The sequence below is a fragment of the Mustela erminea genome, chromosome 16 (genome assembly GCF_009829155.1).
Source record: "Mustela erminea isolate mMusErm1 chromosome 16, mMusErm1.Pri, whole genome shotgun sequence".
In the NCBI taxonomy this organism is placed as follows: Eukaryota; Metazoa; Chordata; class Mammalia; order Carnivora; family Mustelidae; genus Mustela; species Mustela erminea.
The window spans coordinates 28,327,660-28,344,371 of NC_045629.1; the positions used below are offsets into that span (position 1 = coordinate 28,327,660).

A 16,712-nucleotide genomic window follows, 5' to 3' on the forward strand; every position below is an offset into this window, starting at 1 on the left:
GCAACACAGAGCTGGTAAGGTTTGGTGTGTTTGTGGCAGGTTCTTTCTTCTCAGAGCCTTATGAGGGAAAAGGCCAAGATACTGGGGTTTGGGGAGTTATGCTGCATCCATGCCTCTGCAGAGATTATCATTCTTTCTTGATCTGAGCCAGAAAATCCAGTTGTGCTCAAACAAATTATTAAGTTATCCATCATTATTTGTTATTCAATTTTTCTCAATTAATTTGTACATTTAATATAATTCATAATTTTAATAATGCTAATTTTTTGGATTTTTTTTCTTGGAGATGACAGAAATTAGCAGTAAAATTAATTTAGAACAATAAAGGGGATATTTTAAGATGTATAGAAAGAGGAGTAATGAGCATATACAAACGTATGAACTATTACAATTGATTAAGATTAAAGCAACTCTAATTAAAGCAGTGTGTATTTTAGACTGATGCACAAACTTCTAGACAGATGTGCAAACTAAAAGAATAAAATAATAAATTCAAGAATAACACTATCTAGGTGCCTGGGTGGCTCAGTCAGTTAGGTTAAGGGTCTGTCCTTAGGTCAGGTTCCAGGAGGGCTCCCTGGTCAGTGGGGAATCTGTTCTCCCTCTCCTCTGCTTCTCCCCCAACTCATGCTCACTCCGTCTCTCAAATGAATAAATAAAAAATCTTTTAAAAAAAGAATAACACTATACATGCATATTAATATACACATATTTTATATGTATATATAATCTGTATATGTTTATATGCATGTGAATACACAAATATAATTAAAGGGAGCATCATAAAAAAGAAAATAATGGTTTGGGGACCATTTATTAGCATTTGAAAAAATGTAGGCCAATAAAACAAACAATACTCTATAAATGTTAATTTAAAATTTTCAGTTAAAAACTACAGAACACTATCCAAACAACGGCAACACTAAACAAAAATAATTTAATAATTACTTAACTCTAGAGAGGTAGAAACTTTCAAAATTTGAAGTTATAAATAAAATCGTTAATAAAAATATTAACAAATTTGGCCATTAAAAACACTGAAAAGTAAACAGCATAAAATAAAAGGAACATAGTCAAAGAAGAATATTTGTATCAAATGTTAGTGTTACATAAAGAATTCTTTCTAAGGGAAGAAAATGAGAAATAAAGACAAAAGATGTTATATAGAATTCAGGCAAAAGGAAATATCTTTTAGAAATTAGAAATCAAAGAGGGAACAATAATCATGGTATTTTCTAGTTAAAAAATGCCAATTAAAATAGCAATGAGGTCTTTTTAGTTATTATGTTTTAATAAGCTGTGTTTTTTATTTTGATTTGGTTTGGTTTTTTTCTGACTCAGTACTGGTATTATTGCTATTTCCGGTGCCTGTTTAAGTTGGCAAAAATCATCTGGAGAAAAAACTAGGAAATACCTTTCAAAACTACAAAATATTTGCTTTTTAATTCAAAATCAAATTTCTTAAAACATATAGTAAGAATATAGGCTTAGTCTGATTCTAAAATAAGACATGACCTTTAGAGAAAAACTTCAAGGGCTCTCGGGTGGCTCAGTCGGTTAAGTGACAGACTCTTGGCTTCGTGATCTCAGGTGGTTAGATGGAGCCCCAACCCTGAGCCCCTGCCCTGAGCCCCAGCCCAGAGCCCTGGGATGGGGCCCTCAGTCCAACAGGGAGCCTTCTTCCGCTCCCTTTCCGCCTCTCCCCCAGTGCATGTACAATAAATACATAAATCTTAAAACTTTACAAAGCAGAGAATAAAAAGAAAAAAAAAAACCTGCTAGTAGTTACTCATACCGAATACAGAATTAAGCCCAGATAAAATTTTGATAAAATTTTCCTGATGTTTTTGTACAAATACAAAATTTTATGTTGTGGAGCTCTAAATATATAAATGTATGTGTGTATAACACAGCTTTTGCTTTGCTTTTTTATTTAAATCACTAAAAAATGTTGACAAGAATCATTTTTGTGTTTTCTACTCCTCTACTGTATATTCATGCTATGATTTATTTCATTGTTTCTTTATTATTGGACATGGAGGGCACTCTTCAGACTTCCACGGTTTAAATAATAATGCTCTCCATAATAGCCAAAGTTCAGAAACAATCTAAAAGCTGAAGAGCATGAATGGTTAAGAAGGAATACATCTAAGCTGTAAAAGTTAATAGAAAGTCTGCAGGACAATGGAAATATGCTTATGACACAATGCCTACACTTTGAATTACAATTCAGTTTGGAAACGTGGCTTGATACCTCACATCGTATAAGCATTAAATGTTCGTCTCACTTCTATTTAACAGGTAGGACTTGCAGGCTGGTCCAACTCTGTACTCCCAGTTCTACAGTGTGTCTGTTTCAGGCACCCTGTGGGTACCCAGGATATGTTAATTATATCATTAAAAGAGTAAATCTGCTAATGCAAGGACGAAATAAGATTAACAAAGCTTTGTTCTTTTTTCTTCCAGTGAGTTGTTTTCCTTTCTCTTGTTAGCATGTAAGCATACTTTAATCTTGGGCTTTTGGGCTGGGAACAAATGATGCTCCCTAGATTGGAAAACTGTTCCACCTTAATGCTATCCTGAGGTTACATTTAAAGAGCAACAGTTCGCTGTGTGGAGGTGGGCAGTACAGATTTATTTGCTTCCTTTTCCCTTGCATACAGAATATATCAGAGTGAACGAAACTCCAGAACCAACGTTTCCATCAGATGACACCTGTGATAACAGATGGCAGTCAGTCATGTTTTTAACATCAATACTAAATTAGAATACAAAATAATGCTGAATAGCTCTCAGAGAATTTACTTAAAGACAGCTTATAGACTATGAAAATTCTGGTGAATTTCAACAGTAATAAACTAGTATGAGTTGTTTTTGTTTTTTGTCTTTAGCAGTTTAGAAAGTCCTAAGTAATGATATATGGTGAAGGTAGACGTGAAGCCTTAATTTATTTTTCGTAAGGCTCATTTAATTCATGAATGAGATAAGGTAGAAGATTTAGGAGTGCTCATTCTCTGTGCTTCATCCAGGTGTCCAGCACTTGGCTATACTGTGCCCTATGCAGGGGCACTTTAGCAGTCCAAATTATCCTAAACATTCCGGCTTTTCTGAACTGTGCCTGCAGTCCGGCAAAGCGTCTATCCTTGGCTTGTAACTGTCAACAGGAGGGGAGCCTTGTGGTCACACACGAGGGCACAAGTCACCGAAGTCAAAGGACAATGAAGAGATGGGATATTTGTTATCTCTGTCAATGTTAAAGGGAAAGATTTCTGCTTTTTTTTTTTTCCTTTAAAATTATATATGCACTGCCCAACAGACTTTGGAAAGAAAGCAGAAAATTGGAAAAGAAAAAAAAAAGTGGAAAACTTATCATAAATATTGACCTCTCCTGTGGAAGAGATTTTGCTATTTATGAACGATTTCACTGTTTCCATGACTGCTTGGTAGAAGTCTTAGACGTCAGCTTATGTACACACGTAATTAATTATTCCTTCAGGGAAACAATCTCTTCACTTAAGGGTGAGAGAGGAAAACACACTATGTTTCTTCCTACAAACAAGGCAATGAGAGCTGGAATAAAGGAGGACTTTTTTGCTTTGTTTTCTCATTCATGAACCCGCACATGTACACACACACATGCATGTACACACAACAGTGACAGATGCAGAGCCTTCAAAGGTCTGAAAACAGCATGGCCTTCTCAGTAGTCCATGACATAAATTAAATGCCTGACTTTACACTCTCCAACTAGTTTCATGGAATTACTATTTCCCCTACTGCTCTTACTTCATAATTTTGGTCAATAAATATCCCATTGGACTATAAGTTTCTTAAATATAGAGACAGTATCTCATTCACCATAGCAGCTGCAGCTCAGTTCAAAAATGTGAATCCTGTGCCAACTATGAAACGCAAATTCTACTTAGTTTTATATTTTGTTTATAGACTATTTCTACCACATATAAAACCAAATTATTAAAGTTTAATGCTTATGAACTCAACAAGATTGTACAATCAAAACATTCTGAATTATATCTGTTTCTCAAATTTTTCTCTCAGATTTGAGTCTCCTTTGATTCTTGAGAGAATCCTCAAAATAAAAGTTACTGATTTGAAATATCATCCATTAATGTAACATGTCAAAATTGGAACTTTTCAAATTGCAAACCAATATATACATAAGGACATTAAAATATACCATGTATTAATCTTGGTAATCATGGTTGCTGAGGATTTACACAGTGCCAGGTCCTGTGCTATTTCACAGAATATTTAAAAACCATTGATAGAGGTGTCTCTCTCTGTTATTTTAATCTACATTTTATACAAAAGTAAAACTGTTCTGAAGAGGTTAATAACTGGTCTAGCATTACAACACCATTATCAACTGGAGCTAGAATTCAAACGTTTTTTTCCGTGATTCTAAGTCTTCCACTTTTATATACTTTTGCTCTATTGTTTGCTTAGTGATAATTGTGTACCTCTCTGATGTTCTCTGTTTCCACCATGATGGTTGAAAGCAAACTGCATTGGCCCAATTCTGGTTTTCACAGCACCCTAAGGAAACAAAACAAAACAAAGTAATTTTTTTTTATTTTTTTAAAGATTTTATTTATTTATTTATTTGACAGAGATCACAAGTGGGCAGAGAGGCAGGCGGGGGGGGGTGGGGTGGGGAGCAGGCTCCCTGCCGAGGAGAGAGCCCAGATGTGGGACTCGATCCCAGGACCCTGAGATCACGACCCAAACTGAAGACAGAGGCTTAACCCTCTGAGCCACCGAGGCACCCCAAAACAAAGTAATTTTTAACCTCTGAATGACCGTCGTTGGGATCAAAGACCTATGGCCTCTTTCAATAAGATTTTAATCAGAGCGAATACGTATTTATCCAATTAACATCTACTGAGCCCCTACTATCTCGGAGGCATTCTCTATCCATAAATAAATTCCATAGTTTTTTACTGAAGCAAAATACTTTTGTTACCACAATAGAGTGTATACCTGTGATGGGATTTGGCTTGATGGGTATGCCCAATTTTCAAACAATCTGCAATCTTTATGAGTAAATAAAACAAGCAAATTTTAGTGACTTTATTTTTGAGTAGTGAATGCAGCAAAAGTAATAAAAGCAATCATTAGCGAGAGCATAAGAAGTTAAACACTTAATCTGATCCGGGAAGTAAAAACAGTAAAATCTCCCACAGTACCATAGGCTTATACTTGATCTCATACAATGATATGTAAATGCAACAACCACAGCTAAAGAATATTCTTAGAAAGGAGCACAGCACAAATAAGTCCCATTAATGTTACAGACACATATCATCCGAAACAGATACTTTCATAAAGAATACTTGTATTTTTGCACATCTTTTACAAACCTGAGAGTGAATTTATGCCACTCAGAGTGGTAGGGGTCTAGACACCATCTCACCAAAAAGAACCTTGATGATTAAACCTGTCACGTCCAACACTCTGACATCTATACCCTGGACTGTGCATCTAACTCCCACACATTTATCCTTCTTCAGAACCAAATAGCAAGACTATCAGCTAACTTTGGCCAAGAGCACTTTCTTCTTATTTCTTAGGAGAATGAAGAGCTATTTCTCCTTCACTGATAGAGACTTTATTTTACTCTTTTGTATTTAAAAAAAAAAAAATTGTTTACCCAGCAACTATTAGGAAAGCAGCATAATTGCTCAAAACGAAGGCTGGGTCCTGTCTCTAGCGCTGATCTGCTCTGTAAACTTGGGCAAGTTACTTTATCCCTCTGTGCTTTCATTTCCTTAATCTGTAAAGTGGGGCTCATAACAGCACCTATCTCAGTGGGAAGCTGAGCAGGTGGATATGACAATGTACATAAAGCCCTCATCATTATGCCTGCCACATGGTGAGCAACAGTCAACAATGACAAGAATGGTGGCTACCAACCTCTCTGTACCTGTGTCCTGTGAGAATTAATCAGGTTTCCTCTTCTAATCCTTCCCTTCTCTCTCTTGCAATCTCTTAGTAAATGAACTGTTTTATTTCATGTGGAACATTCCAACTGAGTCCCTTCTCTGGGACCCTCCGGGGAGGGCGAGGATAACAGTAGACAGAGGTAAGTATCCCGATACACTTGGAAAATATATGCCAAGTGAAATAAGGCAGTCACGGAAGGACAAATATCGCGCGATTCCACTTACATGGGACATCTCAATGGTCAAATTCACAGAAACAGAGAGTAAGATTGAGGTGAGGGTCAGTGGGGAGAAGGAAATGGAGACTTGTTCAATGGGTATAAAATTTCAGTTACGTAAAATGAAAAAGTTCTAGAGATCTGCTGAAAAATGCTGTGCCTATAGTTAAGAGTAGGGCACTATACATTTAAAATTTGTTAAAAGGGTAGATGTCATGTTATGTTATTTTTTTTGCCACAAGTTTTTTTGAAGTATTCTGAGCTATGATTAAAAAAAAAAAAAAAAAAGACTAGGCCAATAGTGGAAATATGTGCTTCCTATGCATTCTATTTGTTCTTACTAAATCCCTAAGAACAGAGACCCAAAGGATACTTTCAAAACTCAACATTAGAAGTTAAAAGTTATCTGACACTTTGAGCCAGTTTCTTCCAATCTGTCAGCTGCTGTCTCTTAGAGAAATTTTATGCCCTGAAGCAGTTGGGGAACACAATAATTCATAAGTATGACTTCTAGGAACACCCACTTTACACAATACCAGCACTAAACATCCAAAATCCTAAGCTGTAAAATACAAGCATAATGGAACCAACAGGGTGAATATTTGGAAGGAGCTGTGATTTCAGCAATTTCAAAGCTATTATTTAATTGTAAACCACTCCTCTTTTCCCAAACACTTATTTCTCAGATTAACTAGGAGCATACAGATTGGTATTGTGGAAAAAATGCGGTTCTCCTACATAGGAATGGTGACACTCTTACACAAATTAAAGGGGCACAGCAAAGAATAGCATCACAGAAATTAAAAATGCAGAACACAATGATTAAAAGTTTGTGTCATGCGTTCGGCCATTTCCGATCATATACAGATAAGACTTTCCATAGGAAAAAAGTCTGTGAGCATATCAGCTCACAATTTCAGTTCTGAATTCAGTGAAGGAGTAGCTTCACTAGCCTAATAAAATAAGGGAGAAACAGCCACATCCTTCAAATGAAGATTACGTTTATTAAACACTTAAAACGGAAAGAAGTCAGGGAGTGGCAGGTTGTAAGTTGACCAATTAAGGCACCTTCTTTGAAGGTTATTTCTTCATCCTTGAATAAGAACATAAATATAAAAACAAAACCCAAAACAAAAGCTGTGAAGACTTTGAGCCTCTTAACAGCTATGCTGATTTACTGTAAAATTTTACATGTTTTCACACTATAGGACCTTTTAATTTTTCAACATTATAAAATGTATTTCTTAACACGATACAATTTCTCTTACTGGTTATTAATTTTTAAGTTCTTTAGAAAATAGAAATGTAGAAGTAAAAATAGTTTAACCTCTAAAAATTATTTTAACCTATAGATATAGAAGAATCCTTGCAAAAATAAGATCAAAATTCTTGGTATGTTTTAAAAGAGATATGTACATTTTGATATCTATCAAACACTTAATAAAAGATTACTCCTCAAGGCAATTTGCAAACTATGGTTTCATCTAGATATATGTCAGTGTAAATCAGGAACCTTCAGCTCACCGTTTTTCTAAACAAGTACGCCATAATCTTTGCTAGCTCTGTTTCCACGAGGCCATCATAAATCTACCACATGGTACTGTCTCCTCAGAACACAGTCACAGATTCAAACACTTGAAAGCCCAGTGAACTATACATACAGCAAGTCTATGTCAAGAGTTAGTAATCCCCTTCACCTGTGGGCATATTTCATTTTCACAAAATCTTCATAGACATGCATCCATCATGCTGAAAAACATCCCATTATTATCGTACTTGGTTGAAAAATACCATTTCTGTTAGTCTATAATATGAAAGAGGAATGGACACTCTTTTTAATGTACACATATATATAGTTTGCATATAATATCTACTAGATTACCTAAGGTGGACTTTGGTGAATTGAATGCAAACATAGATTTAAAGAGCAGAAAACATTTTTTTTCTCAATTTGCTGCTACTGATATTTAATTTGCTTTGATCTAAACATGTTAATATTATCCAAGTGGAAGAAGCAAGTAAGATTCGTTATTATAGATTTATTTCTAACAGTGAAAGTGTCTACTAAAAAAAGTAAAATAAAATGTATAAAAGTATTTAATTTTCAGTCTTCAAACTTAAATGGTATATTAAAAGCAGGAAAAATGTAAACCTTTGCCTTTTCTGGAATTATAGTTTATAGTTTTGTATTTATTGAATGCATTCATAGGCTCCCTTAGGATGTGAAATGTATGGAAATATATGTGCATTGCTAAAGAAAGAACTAAATTTATTCTTTCCCCACATCATGCTCTTCTTTGCAGTAGAGGTTTTTAATTCAATACAGAGCTAGAATGAGATGGAGCCAATTTCCTGGTCTATATGTGTGACAAATGCTGAAAGTGGCACAAGATTAACAAATTAGTTGAAGTATAGATCTTAAAGGTTTTTTTTTCTGTGTCTCTAAATCAAAATTCATACTTTATATGAAATGAAGCCTTCTTTAGAATTCAATAATGACTAAAGGTCTTTTATTTCTCTGTATTTAAGATAAAAGGATGGGATGACAACTACCAGCATGTTTTTGAGCAAATATTTTTATTTGTAAGAAAGCTTATAAAGATTATATATTGGAGTTTGAGATGATTTTGATTGTAATCCTGCATCTTGGGTTAGTCACTGCAATGTGTGATTTGGAGAAGATGAAACATTCCAAATAACCAGTTCTTCCCCCAAATAAAAGCATAAAATGAAAAACAGGAGTAAAATTTATTTATTTCTCTATTTTTATGGGTATAAACAGTGTTTAAAATGTTAGGTGCTTGATCAACATGCTTGCTTTCCTAATAGCATTTGTGAGCCTGGTTTTAAGTACAAACTCTCAGGCGTGGCTGTTCTACCTAACCTCAGAATCATGTGCTTGATATAATCCAGATATCTGACACCAAACAATAAAAACATCTGTGACAATAAAAGCATGTAACAGTTGTGGAATTGTTTAATTTGGGAGAAAATGGCTACGTTTGATAATCACACATGCATGACTTGATTTCTCCTCTTCGTCAAAAAACGTCTATATTTTGCAAATGGTGGTTTTTTGGTTTTGTTTTGTGTCGCTTTGTTTTGTTTTGTTTTTTTTAAGGAATCGACTTAGGACATGGAAGAGCTCTTTGAAAGGTGTTCTGAAATACATGGTTTGGATTCAGCTCACTCATTTCCGGTTTAGAGGCTGGTCCGAGTCCACCTGTTTTTTACTTGGGCTTAAATTATATAAAAATACAGCATTTTAAAGCAAGTGCAGCCTTACTTGTTGTACCCAAACACGATAACATGCTTAAAATTCAAGAAGAGTTCTGTGCAGGTTGTACGTCTCAGTCACCCAATCCTCTTTCACATATCTGTTCATGTTGACAGACTATGTCATAATACATCAACAGAAAGATCAGCACCGAAGAACAAAATTTCATCGCCTGACAGCAAGAGGAAAACTGATTTCCAGTATTAAATTAGTAAAAATATATCATTACCTCACTTCCAATAAGCCTACTCCCCTTAGAAGATAAGGTGGCTGCTATAATCACACAAGGATACGCAAAGACAATTAGGTTTGCTTCTATCTTTGGTGTCACCCTTTGACAGCCTGTTCTCATTTTATCTTGCATAGGTTATTTATTTTTTATATATCTTGGAAGCAACTTCGAGAATTAAAAGCAATTTCTTAATGAGACATGTGGTATTACATACATAAAAACATAGATCTGCCAAACCTTTGAAGGACAGGTTATCCTATACCAATCATTGGCAGGAACTTATTGACCATTGAAATGGAAATGGGGATTTAAGCTTCTGATAAAAGTTAGGTACCTTTTTCATGTAACATCTTGCTCTGTTTGGATTTCAGTAAAAATTTAACAATACCTGTAATAAATAATGTCTTTTGCAGCCCAGGGCATCATCTGGCACTTCGGCTTTAATTTTGCCCCTGTTTGAACACTCTACAACATATGCACTTCTCTTTTGTCTATTATCCTAGAGTTGTGCTATTCCCAAATATTGACATCATCTACTTTTATCAGCATTAACTGCTCGGAAGCTTCCCAGGCTCATGCTCAGCTCTATTTCTTCCTATTGATTATCTTCCTCACTCCAGCAGGTAGCTAGCCAGCGAGGCTGTCCTGAGAAATAGCTTCCAATGACTTTATACGCACAATTTACACGGAATTGTTTAAAGAAGATATTAGCCTCAATACAAATCAGTGAAGCTCATTTAGTCAATACTGCACAATTCTGCTGTTGGCACCCTGTCACATGTTAGTCTTTACAGTTAGCTGCTGTACCCAATCTGCACATTAGCTATAGTATTTAGTTTCATATTAAAATGAAGCCGGGTTTTTTTTTCCGCTTTTGCTTTCCTTTTTGAAATCTTTTCAGTGTACTTTTTACATCACCTCACTGAGCCATGTGATAGTAATATATTTTGAAATATAAAAACCTGAGATTAAATGTTTGATTTTTGACAGTGTTCTTAAATATAATAAATTCAAAAGGAAATACTGTTAAGTTAAAATGGAGTGTTTTTCATTAAGTCCAATCAAATGGTAGACAACAAAGGATCTTTTATTTGAGAATATGAAGTGAAAATGAAAACCAGAAAACCTTTACTAAGAAAAGGTCCAGCTAAATTATGTTGGAAGGAGGTCTCCAGATTGAGTTTGGGTGTTTCTTTTGCTAAAAGTGAATTAAACTAAGATATGTTATGAAGAAATATTTTACAAAGAAGCAAGCTTAATGCTTTTTGGAGATGAAAATAAGGTCTAAGGACAGTTGACTTTGAAAATAATTCTGAAGAAAGATCACATATGAAAAAAATTGCCACAGCATCTGATCTTTTCTTATAATCATAACAGGGAAATGTTTGGGGGAAAGTAATGCTAGTCCCCTCTTTCTCTTCCATAGAAATGCTGTAAAATTCTAGAAGGGGTGTTTACATTTCAGAATTACTCCTCCTTAAACTACTGGCTTATGATAGTTAATGAGATGATATCCAAATGTTGAAAACAGGAAAATTCAAATGAAAATCTAAATGTGAAATATAATATAATGAAATAACTAAGCAACATAATACTACTCTGAATGTTTGTGCAAATATTGCAAAATGAACTGCAATACATTAAAATTCTTCAGTGGTTGGGTAATACATAAGTGAAGGTTTATATATAAAAGCTTTAGCTATCAAAAAAAGGGATCTTTAAATCATACTTCCCTAAATTTTTTACTTGAAAACATCACTAACATCTTGGAGTGCATTTTGAAAAGTTGTCATTAAATCAATTTGCATATTTCTTTGCAAACTGAAATTCAAGGTAAGAAGAAAGCACAGTGATCAAAATAGTCTATTTGTTCTAAAATGCAGCTTCCAGCTTTAGTGGCTGAGTGGCAGAAAGCTTTGGGGAATATGAATGTAGAGAAAACAATAATTTCAGTTTTGGTGATTTTTAAGAACTATATCTTTTTTGTGAGTATAAAGTATGAGTTGAACAAAATAACAATTTTAAATGATAGCAAATAACAGCATTTTGAACATTAATATAGGAAAGCAATTAAAATAGAATTACCTAACAAATTATTAAAAATATTTCAATATTTTCTCTTTTTTCTACTATAAAATGTTAAAGGTGATTTTTGTATGACCTTTGCTTTCATTTCTTTTCTCTTTAAATATCAGTAGTTGGGAGCTAGAGCTCTGAAGCCCAGGTAGAAAAGACATGCTAGGAGATGGCCAGTTTATCCTGACCGTTCATCTTCTCACACATTTATTGCGAACTGACACTCATATAACAGCTTTTTTTTTTTTTTTAATCACAAAGATTCAACAAAGAACAATTCCAGTACCAAGGGAAAATCATACTCCAGGAAAAAGAGAAATGCCATAATTGCTTATTCAGGTTGCATAAATGCAGGCATGGCAAAGACAAGTGCAATATTTGTGTGTGACAGCATTTTACCATTTAAAGAAGTCAGTAATCTAGACATGATAGTATTTAGATGTAATTGTATGTATGTATGCATATATCATATGTTATATGCAATGTACAAATATAAATTCCAGCTCCAAACTGAAATAGATAAACATTATTAATCTTTTTTTGTTCAAAATATTCTTTGATGAATATGTTCTTATGTATTAAGTGTATCTCTAACAACTAAATTATAAAATCTTTACACTAGTCCGTTTACCATGTGATAGTCTTATATTCAATAAAATTATATGGTTTACATAGTCACTTAAACATAAGAACACTCTCAAGAAAGCAAATGCACATAAAACAATACAGGTTTTTAAAACTAACAGCAACAAAATAGATCAACATTTCACATAAATTAAGATGCTGATTTTTTTTCCCAAAAAACTTTGTAGATTATCCATGAAGCTTAAAATCTGAGTTTTGTTTTCAAATTATGTCAAAACATAAAATTGTCAAACAAAGATGTTTCATAGTAACTTTCAAAACAAACTAATTTTTTTAAAAGTAGTTTTGGTTAAGTTTCTAAAATACAAAGGAAAAAATTATTTTCAGTTTTGACTAGATCTATAATTTTTATAAGCCTTATAAATGCTCATATTGTGATCATATTAAAAATTCATATTGGATCCAGTGTAACTGCTTATATAGATTACCAAGATGATGCCCAATATCATGTATATCATTTCACTGAATTATTTTGTAGCAAAAAGTGCCACACCAAGTCCAGATATTTCAAATAAATCTCTCTTCCATAAATATTCTGGCTAGCAGAACCTAGACAAAAAGAATTTTTTACACTAAAAACTAGTTTTAAAAGCAAGATATTGAATTGAATGGGACATTCTCTTTTTTAAAAGTATAAACTTATCCAAATTAAGCACCTATACACATGCGTGCTCCCACACACATATTTTGTTAGGAGAAATTATATTTTTATCCTTAAAGTAAACTGAATATGAACCCGTTAAGGTGATTAACATTGTAATCTATGTAATTACACAGCTTCTAAAGGATGTAAACGTTTAATTTAATCCTAATTTCCCATATTGAACAAGGTATCAATTAGTACTGTCATCATCAATTTTTATTAGGTGGTAATATTTTAAAACATCAACTAACACATACATCTATCCAAAATTCTAAGACAATTTAACTTAGCTAAAAAAGATAAAATCAAACTGGATAGTTAATTGGGATATTTCATAACTTCTTTATTTTAAATACATATATCTGTAGAAACAAAGTACAATATTTAAGGAAATTAATATTAGCCTTCAGATACATAGAGTGTACATTTATGCATCTATTATATCCATGGAAAATACAGCTATTCCATTATATATATGCAATTATATAATCTGTATAAGTGCAGATATGTCATTATATGTATCTTGTCTATCTATGCATTTTGTGCAGAAAAGAAAAGCATTCTTATAATCCAGAATAAAGCTACACAGGTGTGTGTGTGTGCATGTTTGGGTGTGTGTGTGTTTGCATGTGTGAAGGGAGAGCCGGAGGAAAAGAATCGATGGCTTCACAAAGAGGTTTTAAAGATAAAATATTAAACATGTTTGAAAATGAATATAAATGTATTGTGTTATATAAAGACATACCATTGACAGATTTTTCTCTCTCTTTTTCCTCTCTCTCTCTCTCTCTCTCTGTGTGTGTTCTGCTGTTAACAAGAAAATGAACATTTGGGATGAAAGAAAATGATGACTCTATAGAAACTTAAAATAGGACACTTAAGTTAAACTTATCAAATTAAAATTTAAATCCAACTGGATTTTCCTTTCTGAATATGAAATAAGAACCCTATAAAATGTGCACATGAATCGTAACATATTTAAATGTCTATTAAAATTTTTCCTCATGTAAATATTTGCATCATTAGTACCCTATAGTATCTTAAAATATTCTAAAGCCATGCATGAAAATATCATGAAATAAATCTGAAGAGCTCAGTCATCTTTGTAGCATAAAACTCAAGACTTTAAGAAAAAGTTCCTCACCCTTTGACTCAGACAGAACTGTTTCAAACCCTCTAGCAGAATGATTTTTATGTACATCTACTTGTTAGTTCTTCAAAATTGTCATTTTTTAATACTCTAGGGCTGAAAAGGAGAAAACATGGGGTTGCATATCGAGAATTTATATCACTACTTAATTGTTAGTGTCTTGACCACCTTTAAGATTATGCATTTGGAGAGTTACAACCTCAGAAATTCCAGTGCTATAGCATTCAGGTGGTGCTATTAAATGTCTTCTACGGAGAAGAGCCCCTTATAGCAAAAATACCTCACTAGTACCTACATTCCTGAAGTCCTTAGTCTAAAAACCTATTTCTATATAAAAAAAAAAAAACCGTATTTAACAACTCTAAGGGTACCGATGTTGTTGTTTGTCATGATGTTGACAAAAAGCAGGAGACAAAAAGTTATCTGTAATTCTCAAGTGGACAGATTCACCCCCTAATTCCTAGATAATTAACCAGGATAAAAACTTTGCCTTGCATTGCCTCTCTTCAAGATGGTAAGCTCATGATACAATGAAATCAGAGCAAGTTATGGGAGGAGGGAATGGGGGCCTGGAAAGAGGAATACCTTTTTCTTGGTTCCACAAAGGGTTGAGGGCCTAATTATTTTTAAGTAGAATCCAACCAACCTCTTCTCATGCTTAGCTGCCCTGAGTGACACTATTTGTGATGCCCAGTGTGCTGAAACTGAGCAGGTTGCTGTCAGTTTAAAAATGACTATAATAAAAGTGACCATGAAGATGGATCTTGTGATTTTGCGTTTCTAATCAGTCATCTGTGAAGAACACTTTTGCTTTGATTCAGCAGACTGGTGACAGCCATGATTGATAGTGCACGAGGATGAAAAAAGGTTATTAACTGTCTTCCTATTAAGCTCAATGTATTACCCCTCTAGGTGCATCTCATACTTTAAGTTAAAGTACTTATTCAGGTAAGGTCAAGAATGAACTCTATGGAGATGGTTTCCATTCTGCTGAAAATGAGCAAGGCATCCTTTTACTGATTTTTTTTAAATTTAGCATTCAAATTACATTTAATTCCACTGTCTTATTTTTATTGGCTAAAAAAAGAGAAATTTTCTCCTTCCAAGAACATCCTTACTGAAAACACTGGAAGTATAGAAAATAGCTTGAAATGTAAATTTGAATTTACATTTGAATGTAGATTTGAATGTAGAGCTAACTAGCAACATGTGTGTGGCACGTACATAAGTCTGTATTTAAGCAGATGGTCATATATTGTATAATCTGAGGGTATTTTTAAGGGCAGACATTAAAATTGATTTGTGATTTAAAAAGTCTGTACAGTATTTGCAAAAATTGTTTTAATTTTCAATAATCCATACATAGCAAGCTTTAGAAATAACAATTTCTAAGATTAAATGATCTAATAGAACATTTAGATATTTGTTTTCATTTAGATATACTGTACTAACTTCATCTCGTTTTAACTCTTTAAAATTAGAAATATTACATGTAGATGAACATTTGAATGATGGTATCTGTTCATGTCTTTGATGAGTATAATTACACATCCATCACAAATAATATGAGAGATCCTAAGATATTTAAAATTTTTCAATGGCTCCGGGTACACTATTTATTAAATGATATAATAAACTTTGAAATATTGTCATATCTCCTGTGTTCATTTATCCTTATCAAAGTCAAAATATACTGAAAGATTTTGTATACTTCATTTAACTTCTCTTTAAAAGCATTTTATATTTACAAGCTTGGTTCTGAAAGATAATATATAAAATATACGCATTTTAATTTGAAATTATAGTACTGCGTTTCTTCTTACATTTCCCACTGTAAATACTCAGTACATGTCAGATGTAATGTGAATTAGCCAAAAACATTCAAGGATATCGATAACTTGGCACTGACGTAACCATTTAAACTACAAGAAACTTTCAGCTCTCTGTGCTTAACCGTTCTTCATCAAACAACTCTGCAGAGTAGCACAGAAAGAGAAAATGCTACCAGAATGTTATTAGAGTTTCACTGCAAGGAAAATCACATTATATCCAAAAGTTTTCTCTAGTATATCATGACCTGTTTCTCCAGTGTCAGTTATTATACTTGTTTTTAGTATATAATAAATTATATTTTGAAAATGTACTGTTTTAATATTAGGATCCATCAACAGTGAAATACAGAGAAAGTAAGGAAATGAAGTTCAAGATTTCCCTGAATTTCTCTTTAGAGCCAAAAAAATTGGCTCCCTACCCTATTCTGCTTAATACTGCAATTGCTGTTTTGAGAACCCTTTCCAGGTCTCTAGTATTTTACGCATGCCAAGTATAACTTAAATACTTACACCCTGAGAGCCTCTTCATAAAAAATGTTAGATCAATATGACAACTGTTTATTCAGTGAATTGTGTTTATGTGGAGTGGACTTTCAAAGGTACATTTTAGAATTCATACAAGATTCCCTCAATATGACTCATTAACTTCATTATTAAATGGATTTCTCTTTCTATC

At 33.4% G+C, this 16,712-nt stretch overlaps 1 long non-coding RNA gene across 3 annotated transcripts in view; it reads right to left on the reverse strand.

Annotated features, from left to right (window-relative positions):
* The window catches only part of LOC116575066, a 35,180-nt gene that overhangs the window by 6,559 nt on the left and 11,909 nt on the right, over positions 1 to 16,712 (reverse strand). For all 3 annotated transcript variants that reach the window (XR_004279585.1, XR_004279587.1, XR_004279586.1), the window contains one exon: positions 4,482 to 4,557. This is a non-coding gene — a long non-coding RNA (uncharacterized LOC116575066). The remainder of the gene's footprint in view (positions 1 to 4,481; positions 4,558 to 16,712) is intronic.